Source organism: Gorilla gorilla, chromosome 2 (assembly GCF_029281585.2).
Source record: "Gorilla gorilla gorilla isolate KB3781 chromosome 2, NHGRI_mGorGor1-v2.1_pri, whole genome shotgun sequence".
Classification (NCBI taxonomy): domain Eukaryota; kingdom Metazoa; phylum Chordata; class Mammalia; order Primates; family Hominidae; genus Gorilla; species Gorilla gorilla.
The window spans coordinates 142,223,912-142,246,774 of record NC_086017.1 but is presented as its reverse complement, the minus strand read 5'-3'; the positions used below and the strand labels follow the sequence as shown (position 1 = coordinate 142,246,774).

At 40.3% G+C, this 22,863-nt stretch overlaps 1 protein-coding gene across 34 annotated transcripts in view; it reads right to left on the bottom strand.

The window, feature by feature from the left end:
• NEK11 (NIMA related kinase 11) overlaps positions 1 to 22,863 on the bottom strand; it is a 323,672-nt gene that overhangs the window by 286,814 nt on the left and 13,995 nt on the right. The gene's annotated exons all lie outside the window — the stretch shown is intronic.

Sequence of the window (22,863 nt, the reverse complement as noted above, 5' to 3'; positions counted from 1 at the left end):
CATAAAAGCTCCATTCAGGCTAGATGCAGTGGCTCACAACTGTAATCCTAGCACTTTGCGAGGCCAAGGCAGAAGAACTGCTTAAGTCCAGGAGCTTCAGACCAGCCTGGGCAACATAGTGAGACCCCCTCTCTATAAAAAGTAAAAAAATTAGCTGGGCGTAGTGGCATGTGGCTATAGTCCCAGCTACTTGGGAGACTGAGGCAGGAGGACTGCCTAACCCTAGGAGTTCGAGGCTGCAGTGAGCAGTGATTGTGCCACTGCACTCTAGCCCGGGCATCAGAGCAAAAGTCTGTCTCTTAAAAAACAACAATAATAATTTTTTAAAACTTCATTCATACCTAAGATTCTCTGATTCTGTTGAGAGATTATCTTCATCAGCTGGGCCCACCCTGCCCTGAGATCCCTTTACTTCCATTTCTCTTGCCTAGCTTTATGTAGTTGGTTACAGTGAATGCCTGAGTCTCCTACTACAGCATTAGTGGGGATAGGTTGGAGCCTGGAACTGGCCAGAATAGAGGAGATGATGTGGTGGTTCCTTTCCTCCTTGACAGTCAGAGCTGTGGACTCACATCTCTACTAGCACCATGACTTGTTTAATCAGGCTGCGGTGCTAAATCTCTAAAACACGATGCTGAGTGAAGGAAGCCAGACGAAAACAGTCCATACCATATGGTTCTATTTATTTAAAACGCTAGAAAAGACTTACCTATAGTGACAGAAGCATATCAGTATTTGCCTGGGTTTGGGGTGGAGGAAGATTAGAAGGAGCACAAGATAACTTTTTGAGGGTGTAGGAATGTTCTATATTTTATTTCTGGTGGTGGCTACCACAGTGCGCAAATTTGTCAAAACTATTAGAAATGTGTACTTCAAATGGGTATCTTTTATTGTCTATAAATTATTCTTCAACAAAGTTGGTTTCTTAAAAAGTCAGGCTACAGTAATGAGAGGGCAGCAGAGGAGAGAAAGTCTGCAAAGGCATTTTTAGCCTTTAACCTGGAAGGTTCTCTGGTTCAGATCACAAGGTTGAATACCTTGTTTGGTGATCAGAATTCCAGGGATAATAGGAGATGCCATGTACATCTATTCCCAAGTTACACAGCAATATGAAAATTACTCCACAACACTGTAGTTATACTGCTACACACGTTCTGTCACCCTAAATCATGTTCCTTGGTATGGGGAATGTTGTTGCCTAACAAGTTTTGTGTGCCTCAGCTCTTCCCCTAAAATGTAAGCTCCTAGAGGAGGGTTTTGGGTTTTATTTGTTGTTTGTTTTTTACTTGTTTTACTTGCTCTTTGGTGCCTAGTGTTACTAGTGCCCATTGAATTCATTCGTTATCAACTCAGTTATCTTTTGATTGAACATGGTGTACGCTACAGTCTGATGCCCTGGACTTAGAATTGGGTGCTGATGACATCAAGAATGAGGGGCCTCAAGAAGGCCACTGTGGTAGCAGAGGCAGCAAGATGGAGTTCCTAGGCAGCAGTGCCATGGCCCCAGCACCAGTGATGGCAGGGAGGTTGTCCTTAGTCTGGCCCTCCAGAAATCCTTGGTGAATCTGTGACCCACCCATTAAATTTATAATAAATTCCTTTTGGGCTCCGGTCAATATGCTAAGTCTTATTTTGTTGCTTGGATCCGAGATACCTGATAAGATAACAGAAAGGAGAATACATATGTATTAGCAGTCTTTAAAGTAAATTACTTTGTGTAGAACTGGTGAAATCTTGTTTTCCCTTTCTCAGAGAAAAGCAAGAGTAGGGAAATGAAACAGAAGTAGGAAAAACGTACACATTGTCCTTGAGAAGAGACTTTGTCATTTTATATATAGCCAACACCGAGATACACTATCTGATCATAAGGCAGAATAAAAATTAGATGGGGTCTACCAGGTATAGAAATAGCATAACATCCCCAGAAAGACTACATCCTGCCCTACCTGCCCTACATTCTACCCAATGCAAGACTTCCTTCTGTGGCAGATGGGACAGCTAAACTCAACTTGACACCACTTAATGAGGCAATGTGCTCCTGCCTGTGATTCTTGTCTGCTAGTCCCACTTCTGCAGTCTAGAACAGCATAGATCATGTTTACCTCTGAATACACTGAAGCTCTTCAGATGTTTAAAAAATCTTTAGTTAAGGCAATGGTACTCAAACTTCACAGTGAAACAGGACCCCCAGGATCTTGTTTAAATGTAGATCTCTAGGCCTAAGCGTGGAAAGTTTGATCTATAGCAGGTTTCAGCTGAGTTCTAGGAGCTGTAGGTGATTCTGCTACAAGTCATTTATGGCTTTCATTTTTGAGTCCCTACAGTATGCCCAGTTCTGGACGGGGGACTGGGAATATAAAAACAAACAGACAGTTCTCCAAGGAAGATATACACATGGCCAATAAGCACATTAAAAACTACTCAATCTCTTTAGTTATCAGGGATATGCACATCAAAACCACAAGGAGACCACTTTACACATACTACATACTAGGAAAGCTAGAATCAAAAGGACAAATGATAAGTATCAGTGAGGATGAAGAGAACTTAAAACCCTCATACACTGCTGGTGGGAATGCAAAATGGTACAGCCACTTTGGAAAACAATCTGGGCAAAGAGAAGACAGTCACATGTGATACTGTTTACCAGTCTACAGAATTATGAATGGTATCTACCCAAGAAAAGGATATTTTCCATTTGATCTGCTAAATTTTGGACACTGCCTAGATACTCAAGTGGAAATTCCTTTTAGATCTCTGAAAATATGAGATTAAAAAAATGGATGAAAGATCAAAACTACAGATGTAAGCTTAGGATCAGGAAAACTTGGGAAAGTAAGTAGAGCGAATGTGAAACACACCTATACTTAATCCATCATCCTTCAATCCAGAGAATGTTTTGCCAGATAAACTTGGATTGAATTATTGGAAGGCTAGACAAATTGCCTTGATGAAAAAAGCAACCAGAGCCAGTTAACAAGGGCAAGACCAAGCATATTTTCTCTCACTAAAAATGGCCTCCAATACCTTTATGTTTAAAACTCCATGTGAGGTTATACAGATCTGCTCAAATGAGATAACTTCACCCTTGCTCATTGTTTTTAGACCCTTAGAGCCAAAATAGTTCAGTTATTCTGATTGCTACTGAACTATGCCATACATCTGTCTTTTAACAGGGGACACTTTAACTGCCCTCCTTCCCCATGACAATATCCATAATATTCTGTGTTCAAGGCCATAGAATTGGCATAGTACCTGTGCAGTCACATAGGGCCCAGTGCTTAAAAGAGACTCACACTTGGATTAATGCTCTGCTATCACTGGCTTGAAATTCTTAATAATTTTTTAACAAGGGACTATGCATTTTTCACTTTGTACTGTGCCCCACAAATTATATAGCTGGTCCTGTCTGTGTTAGTCAAGCATACAACCTATTTATAATTGACTCTTGCTAAACTAACCAACCTCATTCTTGGTCACTGGATCAACTTTGCTTTTACATATTCCATTAAGTGAGGCAGGGCTCAGTTCTGTCAACCCTCTATGTGTCTGTCAATACAGTAAATTCTCTGAAAGAGGTGCAAGATGGTGGTTGCAGATGGGGAAGTCAAGGAGGCTACAGAAACACTTAAAAGAACTAAAACATCATCTGTCAATGCAAATGGGAGTCAATTGTGTGCATACTTTGATACAAGTCCATTAAACGCATATACTTCACACTATGTAGATGGATCTTAATTTGGCTTCTTGAAAGGGCTATATGGAATAATTAAATGCACATATCTGTACATTTAAAGGGCGTCAATGAATGGTGTGCCTCTGATGGGACTTTTATTATATGTTCAAAACCAGGTTTTATTTGTTATGGGTTACATTTCTAAAGTTCAGGAAAATATGAATATTAAGTCATAATAGTTTTACAGTAACATCAAAAATATGTGTAAAACACAAAAATTAATGTACATATTTCCTCTTTATAACAACTTTATTGAGATATAATTTATATACCAAAAAACCTGCACACTTAATGTATACAATTTGATGGGTTTGGGCATATGCATACACCATGCTACTATTACCATATACAATTTCTTTCTGTATTCTATTCTCCAGCTCCAGATAAAAGTACCTCAAAATAAAATTCATAGTAGTTTTGATTAGCTAAAACGTATTTTCAGGGGAACCAAGAAGCCTGATACTTCTCCATAACATAATTTCAAATGTATTTTCATTGTTCACTAACGGTTCTCCTGAACCAGAGATCAGTTACACCTTGTATTAACAATTGTTTTAATCTTTCTTTTGAAGCCTCCTGATAGAACTACTATAAAACCAAATGAAAAGATGCTTTTGAAGTACTTAATTTTTTCAAAAGAAAAAGTTACACTATTGTTAATATGGAAAATGGAAATTTTCTGGAATAGAAGTATTATTAGCTTTATGAAATTTTACTTCCATTTGGGCCAGTTGCCTCTCCTCAGTTACCTCAGTTGTAACCAGGGATAATTCCTGTTACCCAGACAGACTTGTTTGTGAGGATAGGAGAGCTAATAGGTATGACTATCTTAGCAGCTAAAATTAGGGCTGATTTCCCTCTCTTGTCTATACTGTATTATGAATCTCTTAAGGGAACGGTGATATCTTGAGGCATAAAGTTGATTGTAGTATGAATCTCTTAAGGGAACTGTGATATCTTGAGGCATAAAGAGATGAAGATAAGTCAACGGGTTGTATTTACATAAAATACAATGACATGCAGTATCTAGATATTACACCCACAGCTTTCTTTTAGTCCTCAGCCTAAAGGGGAGATTCCTCAATGTCCAAGCAGCTCTAATCTGGGGCTGGTATCACTCTCTCTAAAACTAGATTCAATGCCATCCCCATCAAGCTACCAATGACTTTCTTCACAGAATTGGAAAAAACTACTTTAAAGTTCATATGGAACCAAAAAAGAGCCCGCATCGCCAAGTCAATCCTAAGCCAAAAGAACAAAGCTGGAGGCATCATGCTACCTGACTTCAAACTATACTACAAGGCTACAGTAACCAAAACAGCATGGTACTACCAAAACAGAGACATAGATCAATGGAACAGAACAGAGCCCTCAGAAATAACGCCCACATATCTACAACTATCTGATCTTTCACAAACCTGAGAAAAACAAGCAATGGGGAAAGGATTCCCTATTTAATAAATGGTGCTGGGAAAACTGGCTAGCCATATGTAGAAAGCTGAAACTGGATCCCTTCCTTACACCTTATACAAAAATTAATTCAAGATGGATTAAAGACTTAAATGTTAGACCTAAAACCATAAAAACCCTAGAAGGAAACCTAGGCATTACCATTCAGGACATAGGCATGGGCAAGGACTTCATGTCTAAAACACCAAAAGCAATGGCAACAAAAGCCAAAATTGACAAATGGGATCTCATTAAACTAAAGAGTTTCTGCACAGCAAAAGAAACTGCCATCAGAGTGAACAGGCAACCTACAAAATGGGAGAAAATTTTCGCAACCTACTCATCTGACAAACGGCTAATATCCAGAATCTACAATGAACTCAAACAAATTTACAAGAAAAAAACAAACAACCCCATCAAAAAGTGGGCAAAGGATATGAAAAGACACTTCTCAAAAGAAGACATTTATGCAGCCAAAAAACACATGAAAAAATGCTCACCATCACTGGCCATCAGAGAAATGCAAATCAAAACCACAATGAAATACCATCTCACACCAGGTAGAATGGCAATCATTAAAAAGTCAGGAAACAACAGGTGCTGGAGAGGATGTGGAGAAATAGGAACACTTTCACACTGTTGGTGGGACTGTAAACTAGTTCAACCATTGTGGAAGTAAGTGTGGCGATTCCTCAGGGATCTAGAACTAGAAATACCATTTGACCCAGCCATCCCATTACTGGGTATATACCCAAAGGACTATAAATCATGCTGCTATAAAGACACATGCACACGTATGTTTATTGCAGCACTATTCACAATAGCAAAGACTTGGAACCAACCTAAATGTCCAACAATGATAGACTGGATTAAGAAAATGTGGCAAATATACACCATGGAATACTATGCAGCCATAAAAAATGATGAGTTCATGTCCTTTGTAGGGACATGGATGAAATTGGAAATCATCATTCTCAGAAAACTATCGCAAGGACAAAAAACCAAACACCGCATGTTCTCACTCATAGATGGGAATCGAACAATGACAACACATGGACACAGGAAGGGGAACATCACACTCTGGGGACTGTTGTGGGGTGGGGGGAGGGGAGAGGGATAGCATTAGGAGATATACCTAATGCTAAATGACGAGTTAATGGGTGCAGCACACCAGCATGGCACATGTATACATATGTAACTAACCTGCACATTGTGCACATGTACCCTAAAACTTAAAGTATAATAATAAAAACAACAACAACAACAAAAACTGGAAGCCCAGGACAGGAGGGCTTGCCCCTGTGGCTGCATCCCTATAGACATAGAGGGCATCTGCTTTGACCCCCTTTGTTATCTTCTCTCAAGGCAGAAATGGGAGGCCCTTGATGACACAACTGTACCTCAGGATGCACAGAGCAAGTTTCTCTCTGTTCTCCACTAGAACCATAGAGAACAAGCTGGCAATGATTTCTGACCAATAGGGATATGACTCACAGGGAGTTTCAAACATTGTGTGTTTCTCTCACTAGAACATGTAGCATATCTTCTGAAAGAAGGCGCTCTGATCTTGGGGTAACACTGTTAAGAATAAACACTAGTCACTGAACATCAGAACCATGAACTCCCCAGGAGAAACCAAAATGAGAGTGTCTGGATGCTTTTCGGCCCCAAGTGGATGATTTCCCTGAGGACCTTCATATCTAACCATGATAAGGGAAATACACAGTGAGTGTCCTGACCCTTGCTAGAGGAATAAAATATCTTCAGGCACTGACATCTGGAAAACACAGTCTCTCTGAAAACACCTAACTCCTAACATAGGCAAGGAGACCATGTCTACAAGGGGAGAGATGGGGCAACCATCTAGATCTCTCCATTCCAATTCCATAGCGCCCATTCATCCCAGTGTGAAATCTCTTCAGCAGAGCAGAAACACACAATGAGGCAGAGACAGACAGAACCAGCCCAGAGACCTGAAAGTGAAAGTCTTCACTGATCTCAAGGCAGTAAAATGAAGCCCTTCGGAAGAAAACCCAAGTACCATTTCTCCCCACCCTCATTCATGCCTTACTCCCCTGTAAAATGGTCCAACTCTCCAGAAAAAGGGAACTGATTAACACACAGTATACTCGGTCTCTTTGCACTATTGCCCAGACATAGAAACATAAACATAAGTAAGAATACTGTATCCTGGTACTGGAAAAACAAGAGCTTTAGTGGTAAATTTTGCTCCAAAATCTCTTCCATTGATCTTTCATTTTGGGTGTTTTTGTCAGACTAAATATTTACTGCTGTTTAATACCAAACGTAATATGAACTACCAAGTAGCATTTACCAGATACACACTCAACACTCCTTAACCTCTTTCCTTATTTTTATTTCATGATGATTATTATTTTTAAAGACAGGGTCTCACTCTGCTGCTCAGGTTGGAGTGCAGTGGTGCAATCATAGTTTGCTGTAGCCTCAAACTTCTGGGCTCAAGTGATCCTTTCACCTCAGCCTCCCCAGTAGCTAGGACTACAGGCATATGCCACCACATCCTGATTTTGTTTTTGGTAGAGATGGGGTCCTACTATGTTGCCCAGGCTGGTCTCACACTCCTGGCCTCAAACAATCCTCCCATATCAGCCTCCCAAAGTGCTAAGAATACAGGAGTGAGCCACCATGCCTGGCCCCTTATTTTTATCTATAGCCTTTAATCACATTTTAGTATATTATATATTTGTATTTATTGTCTGTTTCCTTCCAAAGCCTCACTAGACTGTCCCCTCCCTGAAAACAGAGACTTTGTTTTGTTCACTGTCTGAAACAGTGCCTGTCATTGTCAGCAATCTATCCATTGACCAAAGACTGAATGAAGACATTCACGTTGTACATTACTTATAGTAAACACTACTTCCTAATTTTTACAAACTAAATGATTCTATTGCATTAAGCAATTGGCTGATATAAACTGCATCTCTATTTTTTACTGCAGGACCTGAAGAGATAGATAGGTCTTCAAATCAAAGTGACCCCCTTCCTGCCTGGGGAACACAGCAAGACATCAAGGCTCTCCTGCCCCAGGGGTGCCATGGTCTAGACAGTTTATTAAGACATCAGCCTTGCTTGCCTGAGGCTAGTCCTTCTGCTACATCTGGAAAGAAAGGTGAAGCAAGCTCGCCCTTGGATCAGAAAAAAGGAAAAAGCAGGGTGAAAAAACTGCCCAACTGTACCTTAGAAGGGTAATTTCAAGCCTTGGTTTCACCAACTAAGGTACAACCATCAACCTAAATGATAAAACCCCTCCTTTGGCCATCTTCAGCAATTCCATATCTATCGGGTACATTTATTTATTTATTTATTTATTTAGAGACAGGCTGTCACCCAGGCTGGAGTGCAATGGCGCAATCTAGGCTCACTACAACCTCTGCATCCCAGGCTCAAACGATCCTCCCACCTCAGCCTCCCAAGCAGCTGGGACTACAGGCATGTGCCACCATGCCTGGCTAATTTTTTAATTTTTTTCGTAAAGACAGGGTTTCACCATAATGGCCAGGCTGCTCTCCACCTCCTGGGCTCAAGCGATCCACCCACCTCAGCCTCCCAAAATGTTGGGATTACAGATATGAGCCATAGTTCCCCTCCATCATCAGGTAAGTTGAGATATCCTTCACTGGAAGAACCTCCACTCCCTGCAGTTCCTCTAGATTTATCATCTGCATCAGGACCTATGTCTCTTTTTCTCAGGCCTGCAGATTTATGAGGGGCTTCAAATGCTGACTTTTTTTTTTTCTTTGAGACAAGGTCTGGTTCTGTCACCCAGGCGAGAATGGCATGAGCTCAGCTCACTGCAACCTCTGCCTCCTAAGCTTAATCCTCCCACCTCAGCCCCCAGAGTAGCTGGAACCACACCCGGCTAATTTTTGTATATTTTGTAGAGATGGGGTTTTGCCATGTTGCCCAGGCTGGTCTCAAACCCCTGGATTCAACCAATCCACCAGCCTTGGCCTCCCAAAGTGCTGGGATTACAGGCATGAGCCACCCTGCCTGGCCAAATGTTGACTCTTAATAAGAGCTCTAAACCGGGTTACACCCTCTGTCCCTAAGACACACTGGCAGCTTGGAAAGATGTTCACTACAACTTTAAATGTGTGTCCCATTTCTGGGCCACCCCAAGTCTAATACACTAGGAATTAAAATTTATAATAATCTTGTCAGTTGTGTAGTCACACTGTATTGCATTTTGGTATGTTTTTTGTCAAATGTAAATATTTAAAGCATATCCCATTTTTGTTGTCCTGTGTTACACAGTCTTATAGTTAAATAGACTTCAAAAGAATGGAAGTGGCTCAGATCCCTCTCAACTTCTAAGAGACCCTGATCTCTCATCCCATTGGCCCTTCTAATAGAGCTATTGGCATTCACATCCTATTTTCAGCCCAAATGTCAGTTCCTGGAGTACAAAGGCGGTGGCTGCTTCAGATGCTTCAGACTGAAACTGCTCTTTGCCATTCTCATGGACACTGGAGAGTTAAGTTTGGTTAAATTGATGGCTTTTTCTTTTAAAAAAGAAAGAATACACATATACCTTTGTGTACACACAAGCTAGGAAACATCAATCTAATACATGGATGGCAAGAAAAACCAGATCTAGCTCATGCCAGTTACAATGGTCTGTGAAGATAAAAAGATTTCTTCAGATTTATTTCTCAGCCAATTTCTGCTTTTCCTAGGGAGAAATTAAAAGTTTGTTAAATACCTGTGTTTAGCCTTTTATTAATTTAGTCGGTGAAATTAAAGTACTGGTAGACTGTAATTAAATTAAGACATTTTCGACCTTGAATTAATGCTGCCATTGGAAATGTTGACATGTCTTAATAGTTGGTCTGCATGTTACATTACCACCATCTACTGTTCATAATGGTCAATTTTTAAATAATGACTTTTATTCTTATTTCCCTCAGTGAATCTTTTGTAAATGTAAATATCACATATGCTTGTGACCACTAATTGGAATACGGGGCCCATGGTATCCAACATGGGTAATATTTCCCAATTAGGGCTCCTTGGTACATTAATGCTAATAAGAGTGTCCCCGGGGGGCAGGAAAGAGGAGTTCAGTAGTCAAACTTGTTTTGGAAATGCTGCTTGCTACATCCAGGCTTAAAAAGTTACAATTTACCCCAGCAAATTTAAGGATCTGAAGAGTTCTTCAGTAAAGAAACTGGTTCAATGTTGTGGAACCCAGTGTTTTCCAAGCTTGTATAATCATGGAAATCTTTTTAGGTAAACCACCTATTAATATTTTTCAAGACATCAGAGTTTGGTGCTGTAGGGCTTTAGGTCAGAGGGTACTGAGCCTATTCCAAAAACTCATAGCTGCAAGTGTTTCATTCTATCAAATGCCAACAAGAAAACTAGACAATTTTACAACATAATTTCTGCTCATAAATAATTTGCCACCAGGTTTACAGTTTTCTTATACTACCTTCGAGAAACATACGGTGGCAAGGTAACACTGTTGTCACTATCACTTCACAGCAGTTATTTCTGAAAGTGAAAAATCATCCTACCACTAGGCCTTAATAACAAGTTTATGGCAGAACTTCTCAAATGTTGCCAGCAAAACACCCCTGATAGTAAAGAAGGATAAATTCAAACCCCTGGAATGAGACTGCTAAAAACAGCACATTTCTGAAATGTTATGTTTTATCTTAAAAACTCATGCAAGAAATAGTGGCATGTTTGTGAAATGACAAATGTTCAGGGTTATCCACTGCAGTGATATTTTTAATAAGAAAAGATTTAATATAACTCAAATGCACATGAACAGGAAAATGGTTAAATAAATTATACTACAACCACACCATGGAACATGCTATTGAGCTGTTTAAAAAAAAAAGAATGGGGAAATGTTCTACACACTAACATGGAAATATCTCCAAGATATTGTGTCATATGAAAAAAGCAAAAAAAACAAAAACAAAAAAAAACCAGAAGTGTATAATATGCTAGCTTTTATCAGAAAGGGGAAAAATAAGACTCTGTATTCTTAAGTTGCTAATGTGTGCATAAAGCAATTCTAAAAGGATCCAGAAGAAACTCTTAACAGTGGTTACCTTTTGGGGAAGAGGATGAGAACTCAAAAAAGGGGAGAGAAGGATGAGAAACTCGAAACTTGATCTTTTGATGTTTTTTGAGCCATGTGAATGTGTAACCTATTAAAAAGTATATTATAAAGTCAAAAATCCTGCAAATGTTTTACTCTACTCCATGACATATTCAAATTTGTCTTAAGAGTTTAAGAAGCAGGGCATAACTACTCTAGAGGCTGAGGAGGGAGGATCAGTTGAAACCAGGAGTCTGAGACCAGGAGTTTGAAACCAGACTGGACAACATTGAGACCCTGTATCAAAAAAAAATTTTTTAATATATATTTTTAAAGGTTTTAAAAATTACCCACATATTTTCACAACAGTACAACTAAATCCACATTTAAACTCTGATTGGTAGGTTATCTGAGATATGTAGGGTCTTGTGTGAAAGGTATGGGTTTAGGCCATTTAAAAGTTGCTTAAACATTTAGCCTTCATTCCATTTGGTAAACCAACATCAATACAAAAAATGATCTGGAATCTCCACTAAAAAATACTTGTTTGACAGTTTGGGATTTTTATCTACAGGCCGGGGTATTTTAGACCTGGCAAATATTAACCCCAGGGTCCCAGGACTCATGCTCAAAATTAGTACTAACTTATTTTGGAAGTAACTACAGAGAAAATGCCACAACACTGAAATGACAACCCAAAATGTGGAGTGTCACAGAGTTATACGCACTCCTCAGTGCCAGAGTGTCCAACGGAAAGCCAACTGGTTGGGAGGCAAGAAACCTCAAAGGCAAACCTTCTGCTTTATAATCTAACGTAACTGGAATTAAAACTCTCCAAGTATTTTCAAAATATTTTTTAAAGCTTGTTGATTATTTTTAAAATTAAGCAGTCTGGCTTAAGCCAAACAATTTTCCACTACATTTCCCAACTTTTAAAGAAGTAGGCTTCATTTGGTTATACTAATTTTTTTTGGAGGCAGGGTCTCACTCTGTTGCTTAGGATGGGATGCAGTGGTACAATTCTAGTTCACTGCAGCCTTGACCACCTCAGGTGCTAAGGCAATCCTCCCACCTCAGCCTTCCGAGTAGCTGGGACAGACTACAGGCATGCGTCACCATGCCCGCTAATTTTTTATTACTATTTGTAAAGACAGAGTCTCCCAATGTTGCCCAGTCTGGTCTGGAATTCCTGGGTTCAAGCGATCCTCCTGCCTCAGCCTCCCAAAGTGTTGGGATTACAGGCATGAGCCACCGTGCCTGGCCTTATTATACTTTCAGAGAACTTTTACTAAAATGCTTTCTATATATGTGGAAAATATATGGCATTTTTATATGGTCTAATAAATAAATAAAATATAACTCAGATATAACTGATGAAACAAGCAAATGCAATATGATTAGTGTCAATAAAATGTACTAAATGTTCCTGCATTTTATTCCAGAAGATACTCTAGGTGTAAGTTTTATGTCCTTGTCTACCTCCTAAGAATGACTTAATAAACCAACGGTGTCATAAAAGTCTCCTACATTCTTTCAAATTGAAATTTTATTTCTAGGTATAAATGAGGCCAGAATTAAAAAGACAAACAGCATGAATAGATGAACCGTGCAGCACGACCACCAGGGAGTCATTTGTTACTGCTTTCTTTGATTCCGATCCCATCTCAGAAGGCTGTTCTCTGTGGAATCCCTTCAGAGAAACAAACAGGCAGTGGGGACCGCAAGGGCTTAAAACTCTACTGCAATCTCCTAATGATCTGTTGGATATTCATAAGTGGCAAAATGATTCCACCTTTAGGTTTTATTTCAGTTGTAATAAAGAATTATGAATAATTGATCACTAGGTAATAAATTATTCAGGTAGGCACACAGTTTCCAAGGAATCCTGGAGTGAGTCTGGTTAATGGCAAAGCAGGAGCTTGAGGCAGCTGCTGACGGGACACCCCCACATTAACCTCACACTGCAAAGGCATGGGTAGTTAGTGCCTCTCAGTGTGGGCTTTTCAATAGGGGCCATATTAATGCCTTTTCATTTTTTTTTTTTGGACTGAAACACCTGTTTTATTTTCCCAATCTAAACAAAATTTCCTTGACGTTAGTGTTGTCACAAGCAACAACTTTTTTTTAATTGTTTTTGTTATTTATAACATGTAGTTAAAAGTATTCATAGATATATAGTTTAAAAACAAAAAAATCCTCAGAAGATCTCTACTTTTAGAAAATGCAGTTTGAACAATATCTGGCAAATTTGGAGGATCATATATTATTGTTATAAATGAGGCAATATAGGAAATAAAAACACAAAACTGACATCTTGGTTCTGCATAGTTTATCTGACAAACTCTTGAAATAGATACCGTTTAGTAGAAAATACACGTTTGACAACACTGAGTAACATATATGGGCTAAAGTGGGCTTAACATGCCACTGATGGACACAAAAATTAAGCCGTTTGTGTGACATAAGTACAAATACCAATTAAAGAAATGACAAATAATTTTGTAAATTGTCATCTAAAAGCAAGAAGAGTCCCAAAATAAATGATGTATAGAGTGACGATACAAGTGGGCTAAGTCTTAGGATAAAATTTTCATTCTTAAACTCCATACCACTAGGACATATACTGCCTAACTACTGCTGTTTCACAGGACTAGCAACCGTCAATCGTCTCTTTGCTAATTGGTGTAAAAACTGCACAGAAATTATGTATCTGAAATTGGGTCTCTAAATTCGTCTCTAGATTCTACATAGAACATAATCATGCTGAGTCCATACCATGAGGTCCATTTGTTATTCTACATGGATTTATGCCTTTAATCTACATGGAATGTATAACCAGAGAAAATTTAAAATGTTTTAGAACCAAAATACTAAATTAACGAAACTTTTAGCTAACTACAACCAAAAAGCAATCATTGTTATTGTATGTACTATTAATTAGAAAAGGCTATACTAGTTCAAGCCTTAGGTTCACGAAGTCAAAATGGACACCAAGTCTTCTGTAGGCGGAGCAAGCCAGCAGGCAGCTATCCTCCTTACAGTGCTTCTGTACACAGGTGCCAGCGTCTCAATGCAAGAGCTCAGAAGAGAAGCTGCAAGGTCAGGAGGGCTCTACTCCTTAGGCTGAAGTGACATGTAAATGATGCATCATTCCACTCAGAAGTTACTAGCCAGGACACTAGAAAAAGAAATGGTGGATAGGAGGCAGGACTAACTTGCAGCTCCCACTCAGACAGACAGAGTAGCGTGTGAAGACTCACACAGAGAACTTTTGCTCCAAGAACTACCACAGGAACATACCAGGAAAGCGAGAGGATTCACAGATCCTTTGAAGGAAGCGGATTGCTGCTGCAGGCACCTGGAGACAGCCAAAACACTCTGAGTGCCCAAAGTGTGAAAGAGGGATCATCTGCCCCCAAACACACACCCTCACTGGGGAACCTGAAGGACCAGATCACAGAAGGATCTGACCTTACCTGGAGCTGAGACAAATTTAGAGAGCCAAGTGAAATACAGGTGTAGAAGCAGCAGCAGGAAGAGCCCTGTGGGCACTCTTGGTCCCCAGGGAAGCCGTTTCTGACTTTGTCTCACAGGGGTCCTTGGGGAGGGCTGCCAGAGGAACTGGGAAGAGACCACAGGGAGAAGGAAACTTCCAGCTGAACTTTGTAACCATTTTGACCAAACGCAGTTTCCTGGACAGAACCTGGGGGAGAGGGCGAATAGGGAGTGCAGACACAGCACAGAAGCTGCGGCAGGTGGGGAAACACAGAACCTGAAAGTCCTGCATGCTTTCTCAGCGGGGAGGCTGGTAGCCTGGGGAAAGTTCCCAGCTCTGTTCACCCGCTGCCTGGAAATAAACTCAGTGCTATTGAGAGGGCACGGCAGGAGTAAGACTGGCCTTTTGGGATACGTGGGAGCTGCATGAGGCCTGTAACTGCTGGTTTTCTCCCACTTCCCTGGTGACCTGCATGATGCAGCAGAGGCAGCCATAATACCCCTGGAAACATAATCCCACTGGCCTGAGAACCACACCCACATACCCCACAGCAGCCACAGCAAGCCCCACCCAAGAAGAGTCTGAGCTCAGACACACCTAACCTTGCCCCAACCTAATGGTCTTTCTCTACCCACCCTGGTAGCTGAAGACAAAGGACATAATGTCCTGGGAGCTCTATGGCCCCACCTACCACCTGATCCTTCCTATACTACCACAGCTGATGCTCTCTTGAAAGCGCCACCTCCTGGCTGGAGGCCAACCAACACAAAACTAGCACAATAAACAAAACTACAACCAAGGACCCTCGCAGAGTCCACTTCACTCCCCTGCCACTTCCACTGGAGCAGGTGCTGGGATCCAGGGCTGAGAGACTGAAGATGGTTCACATCACAGGATGCTGTGCAGACACTCCCCACTAGCAGTCCAGAGCCCAGTAACTCTGCTGGGTGGTTAGATCCAGAAGAGAAATAACAACCACTGCAGGTCAGCTCTCAGGAAACCACATCCCTAGGGGAAAGGGGAGAGCACCACATCAAGGGAGCACCCTCATGAGACAAAAGAATCTAAACAGCAGTCCTTGAGCCCCAGATCATTTCTCTGATGTAGTCTACTCAAAGGAGAAGGAACCAGAAAAACAATCCTGGTAATACGAAAAAACAAGGTGAACACCCCCAAAAGATCACACTAACTCACCAGCAACAGATCCGAACCAAGAAGAAATCTCTGAATTGCCAGAAAAAGAATTCAGGAGGTCAATTATTAGCTAATCGAGAAGGCATCAGAGAAAGGTGAAGTCTAACTTAATGAAATCAAAAAATGATACAAGATATGAAAAGAAAACACTTTGGTGAAATAGAATACATAATAAAGCGATACTTCTGGAAATGAAGGACACACTTAGAGAAATGCAAAATGCACTGAAAAGTCTCAGCAATAGAATCGACAAGTAGAAGAAAAAACTTCAGACCCTGAAAACAAGACTTTCAAATTAATCCAATCTGGAAAAGACAAAGAAAAAAGAATTTTTTAAAAAAGCCTCCAAGAGGTTTGAGATTATGCTAAACAACCAAACCAAAGAATAACTGGTATTTCCAAGAAAGAAGAGAAATCTACATGTTTGGAAAACATACTTGAGAGAATAATCAAGGAAAACTTCCCTGGCCTTGCTAGAGATCTAGGCATCCAAATACGAGAAGCTCAAAGAACACCTGGGTAATTCATTGCAAAAAGATCATCGCCTAGGCACACACTCATCAGGTTGTCTCAAGTCAAGATGAATGAAACTATCTTAAGAGCTGTGAGAAATACCTAATGTAAATGACGAGTTGATGGGTGCAGCAAACCAACATGGCAAATGTATACTTAAGTAACAAACCTGCACGTTGTGCACATGTACCCTAGAACTTAAAGTATAATTAAGAAAAAAAAAAGAATCACTTTATTGGAAACCAGATACATATTCTGATTAAGGGGAAAAAAAGAGCTGTGAGGCAAAAGCATCAAGTAACCTGTAAACGAAAACCTATCATATTAACAGCAGAATTCTCAGCAGACACCCTACTAGAAGGGACTGGGACCCTATCTTTAGCCTCCTAAAAGAAAATAATTATCAGCCAGGAATTTTGTATTCAGTGAAACTAAGCTTCATAAGTGAAAAAAAGATACAGTCTTTTTCAGACAAACAAATACTGAGAGAATTCACCACTACCAAGCCAGCACTGTAAGAACTGCTAAAAGGAGTTCTATATCTTGAAAACACATTTTCGCAATATACCAAAATAGAACCTCCTTAAAGCATAAATCTCACAGGACCGATAAAACAAAAACAATGAAAAAATAAAAAAGTATTCAGGCAACAAACCGCATAAGGAATAGAATAGCATGTATCTCAATACTAATGTTGAATGTAAATAACATAAATGCTCCACTTAAAAGACATAGAATGGCAGAATGAAAAGGAATTCACCAACCAACCATCTGCTGTTCTCAGGAGACTCACCTAATACATAAGGACTCATGTAAACTTAAGGTAAAGGGGTGGAAAAAGATATTCCATGCAAATGGGCACCAAAAGCAAGGAGGAGTAGCTATTCTTATATCAGACAAAACAAACTTTAAAACAACAGCAGTTAAAAAGGACAAAGAGGGACATTATACAATGATAAAAAAAACTTGTCCAAAAGGAAAATATCACAATCCTAACATACATGCACCCAACACTGGAGCTCCCAAATTTACAAAACAATTACTACTAGACCTAAGAAATGAGATAGACAGCAACACAATAATAGTGGGGGACTTCAACACTCCACTGACAGCAATAGACAGGTCAGCAAGATAAAAAGTTAATAAAGCCACAGGGCATACTAACCAGCAACTATAGAATATACATTCTATGCATCAGCACGTGTAACATTCATTCTCCAAGACAGACCATATGATAAGCCATAAAACAGGTCTCAACAAATTGAAGAAAATTGAAATTATATCAAGTATTCTCTCAGATCAAAGTGGAATAAAACTGAAAATCCACTCCAAAAGGAACTCTCAAAACCATGGAAATACATTGAAATTAAATAACCTGCTCCTGAATGAGTGTTGGGTGAACAATAAAATCAAGATGGAAATTTAAAAATTATTTGAAGTATAATAGTGACAAAACCTATCAAAACCTCTGGGATACCACAAAGGCAGTGGTAACAGGAAAATTCATAGTCTTAAATGCCCACATCAAAAAGTCTAAAAGGGCACAAATAGACAATTGTCGATTTTAGGTCTTTCCTGCTCACATCAAAAAGTCTAAAAGGGCACAAACAGACAATTGTTGATTTTAGATCTTTCCCATTTTCTCCTGTGGGCATTTAGTGCTATAAATTTCCCTCTAAACACTGCCCTAGCTGTGTCCCAGAGATTCTGGTATGCTGTGTCTTTGTTCTCCTTCATTTCAAAGAACTTATTTCTGCCTTAATTTTCTTATTTACCCAGTAGTCATTCAGGAGCAGGTTGTTCAGTTTCCACGTAATTGGGCAGTTTTGAGTGAGTTTCTTAATCCTGAGTTCTAATTTGATTGCACTGCGGTCTGAGAGAGGGTTTGTTATGATTTCTGTTCTTTTGCATTTGCTGAGGAGTGTTTTACTTCCAATTATGTGGTCGATTTTAGAATAAGTGCTATGCGGTGCTGAGAAAAATGTATATTCTGTTGATTTGGGGTGAAGAGTTCTGTAGATGTCTACCAGGTCTGCTTGGTCCAGAGCTGAGTTCAAGTCCTGAATATCCCTGTTAATTTCTGTCTCATTGATCTGTCTAATACTGACAGTGGGGCATCAAAGTCTCCCACAATTATTGTGTGGGAGTCTAAGTCCCTTGGTAGGTCTCTAAGAACTTGCTTTATAAATCTGGGTGCTCCTGTATTGGGTGCATACATACCTAGGATAGTTAGCTCTTCTCATTGCATTGATCCCTTTACATTATGTAATGCCCCTCTTTGTCTTTTCTAATCTTTGTTGGTTTAAAGTCTGTTTTATCAGAGACTAGAGACTAGGATTGCAACCCCCCCACACTTTTTTTTTGGCTTTCCATTTGCTTGGTAAATAGTCCTCCATCCTTTGTTTTGAGCCTATGTTTGTCTTTGCACGTGAGATGGGTCTCCTGAACACAGCACACCAATGGGTCTTGACTCTATCCAATTTGCCAGTCTGTGCCTTTTAATTGGGGCATTTAGCCCGTTTACATTTGAGGTTAATATTGTTATGTGTGAATTTGATCCTATCATTATGATGCTAGCTGGTTATTTTGTCCATTTGTTGATGCAGTTTCTTCATAGTGTTGATGGTCTTTACATTTTGGTTTGTTTTTGCAGTGGCTGGTACCAGTTTCTCCTTTCCATATTTAGTGCTTCCTTCAGGACCTCTTGTAAGGCAAAATCCTCAGTATTTGCTTGTCTGTAAAAGGTTTCATTTCTCCTTCGTTTATGAAGCTTAGTTTGGCTGGATATGGAATTCTGGGTTGAAAATTCTTTTCTTTAAGAATGTTGAATATTGGCCCCCACTCTCTTCTGGCATGTAGGGTTTCTGCAGAGAGGTCTGTTGTTAGTCTGATAGGCTTCCCTTTGTGGGTAAACCAACCTTTCTCTCTGGTTGCCCTTCACATTTTTTCCTTCATTTCAACCTTGGTGAATCTGACGATTATGTGTCTTGGGGTTGGTCTTCTTGAGGAGTATCTTTGCGGTGTTCTCTGTATTTCCTGAATTTGAATGTTGGCCTGTCTTGCTAGGTTGGGGAAGTTCTCCCGGATAATATCCTGATGAGTGTTTTCCAACTTGGTTCCATTCTCCCCGTCCCTTACAGGTACACCAATCAAATGTAGATTTGGTCTTTTCACATAGTCCCATATTTCTTGGAGGCTTTGTTCATTACTTTTCATTCTTTTTTCTCTAATCTTGTCTTCACACTTGATTTCATTAAGTTGATCTTCAATCACTGATATACTTTCTTCCACTTGATTGATTTGACTATTGATACTTGTGTATGCTTCCTTCATGAAGTTCTTGTGCTGTTTTTCAGCTCCATCACATCATTTGTGTTCTAATCTAAACCGGTTATTCTAGTTAGCAACTCCTCTAATTTTTATCAAGGTTCCTAACTTCTTTGCATTGGGTTAGAACATGCTCCTTTAGCTCGGAGGAGTTCGTTATTATCCACCTTCTGAAGCATACTTCTGTCAATTTGTCAAACTCATTCTCCATCCAGTTTTGTTCTCTTGCTGGCGAGGAGTTGTGATCCTTTGGAGGAGAAGTGGCATTCTGGTTTTTGGAATTTTCAGCCTTTTTGCACTGGTTTTTCCTCATCTTCATGGATTTACCTACCTTTGGTCTTTGCTGTTGGTGACCTTTGGATGAAGTTTTTGCGTGGTCATCCTTTTTGTTGATGTTGATGCTATTGCTTTCTGTTTGTTAGTTTTCCTTCTAACAGTCAGGCCCCTCTTCTGCAGGTCTGCTGGTATTTTCTGGGGGTCCACTCCAAACCCCGTTTGCCTGGGTATCACCAGCAGAGGCTGCAGAACAGCAAAGATTGCTGCCTGTTCCTTCCTCTGGAAGCCTCATCCCAGAGTGGCACCTGCCAGATGCCAGCCAGAGCTCTCCCGTATGAGGTATCTGTCAACCCCTGCTGGAAGGTGTCTCCCCGTCAGGAGGCACGGGGGTCAGGGACCCACTTGTGGAGGCAGTCTGTCCCTCAGCAGAGCTCGAGCGCTGTGCCGGGAAATCTGCTGCTCTCTTCAGAGTCAGCAGGCAGGAACGTTTAAGTCTGCTGAAGCTGCACTCACAGCCGCCCCTTCCCCCAGGTGCTCTGTCCCAGGGAGATGGGAGTTTTATCTACAAGCCCCTAACTGAGGCTGCTGCCTTTCTTTCAGAGATGCCCTACCCAGAGAGGAGGAATCTAGAGAGACAGTCTGGCTACAGCAGCTTTGTGGCACTGCAGTAGGCTCCACCCAGTTCGAACTTCCTGGCAGCTTTGTTTATACTGTGAAGGGAAAACCACCTACTCAAGCCTCAGTAATGGTGAACACCCCTCCCGCCACCAAGCAACAGCATCCCAGGTCGACCTCAGACTGCCATGCTGGCTGTGAGAATTTCAAGCCAGTGGATCTTAGCTTGCTGGGTTCCATGGGGGTGGGATCCGCTGAGCAAGACCTCTTGGCTCCCTGGCTTCAGCCCCCTTTCCAGGGGAGTGAACAGTTCTGTCTCGCTGGCATTCCAGGCACCACTGGGATACAGGGAAAAAAAAAAAAAAAAAAAAAAAAAAACCTGCAGTTAGCTGGGTGTCTGCCCAAACGGCTGCCCAGTTTTGTGCTTGAAACCCAGGGCGCTTGTGGTGTAGGCCCCTGACGGAATCTCCTGGTCTGTGAAGACTGTGGGAAAGGTATAGAGGCTGAGCTGGAATGCACTGTTCCTCATGGCACAGTCCCTCACAGCTTCCCTTTGCTAGGGGAGGGAACTCCCCAACCCCTTGCACTTCCGGGGTGAGGCGATGCCCCACCCTCCTTCTGCTCACCCTCCGTGGGCTGTACCCACGTCTAACCAGTCCCAGTGAGATGAACCAGGTACCTCAGTTGGAAATGCAGAAATCACCCACCTTCTGCACTGATCTCGCTGGGAGCTGCAGACCAGAGCTGTTCTTATTCGGCCATCTTGCCCTGGAATCGCCTTTTGAATTTTTATAAAGTAGAAGTCTCCACTGAGTACTTCCAAGTACTCAATACTGAGTTCCTGTCCAAGTATAGTTATGAAATATTGAGCCCTTGCCTCTTCATCCATCAGAACGGGATATTATTACCAGCTGAACACAACTTTTGCTGCTGAAACTAGCATTGAACTAAAAAACTGTCCAATTAAAAAATGCATACACAAATACACACCTTAAACACACACACACACACAAATATATATACGTGAGTATATATTTATGTATGTATACACATACACACGCACACAGAGTTTTTATGGTTATGTGAGCTAGCAAAATAATGCCAAAATAAGCTTTATCTGTGGGAAATTATCTACTGTTGTCAGTTTTCAAAACCTTTTGAATATGTATTACTCCCTGCAAGTTCAATAGTCAACTGCTTTAAAGCTTACTTAAAATGCAATTTCAGATATGTGTCAGGTCCAATTCATATGGAACACCCAAATGTTTCATTTTTTAAGTAATGTTAAACTGCCTTGCAACTCACATCTGTCATTAATCCTTCCTGTAATTTTGATTACTAAAGCAATTCTAAAAATAATAGAAACTACTCATTAGAGCTCAATAATCTTTGCACCAAAATGTCTTTGAAATAGCAATATAAATTAAAAGCAGCTGATCACCAAATAGCAAATCCAATATTGCAAAAAGTGGATTGGCCAATATTATCCCCAAACTCACAGTGTATGCATTTGTATGAGGCTTATGAGATGAAAGACATAAGAAAAGAAAGAAGAGAGGAAATGAAGGGCTGTTGGGCCACAAATCTTCCTTGAATCTCCCCTGAAGGAAAGCAGCCATAGCTAAGTGATTAGGTTTTAAAGGGTTTCTCAAAATTCAAACTAATAGGGAAGTGGAAACATCAACCAAACTTTAATTAAAATGCTAAGTGACTGCTGCATGTGGGAGAGACTGAGAAAATTGACACCCAAACACATTCTAATCAGAAATTCAATGTTCCAAATTTTCCACTGTTAAAAAGTTGGAAACCTAGTATGTAGGACAATATTATCAACTACATTTTGATCTTCCTTCTTCACTTGCCCAATAAAGGTACCAAAAACAAAGCCTATGATTTTTCTCTGAGCTAAAAACAATAAAATTGGCTGGTATGAACCCAAGATTAAAAAGCAACACTCAGCTGAAAGTATCAAGTTTCATAATGATTATCATTAGTAACTGCAAATTCAGCCAGTTTAACAATCTTAAGGGTTTTCATATATCATGGTACAGGGTTTTTGCTTTTTCTAAACACAATTGTTAAGGTACAATCGACATAATACACTGCACATATTTTAAGTGTATAATTTGCCAAATTTTGATATATGTATATACCCATGAAACA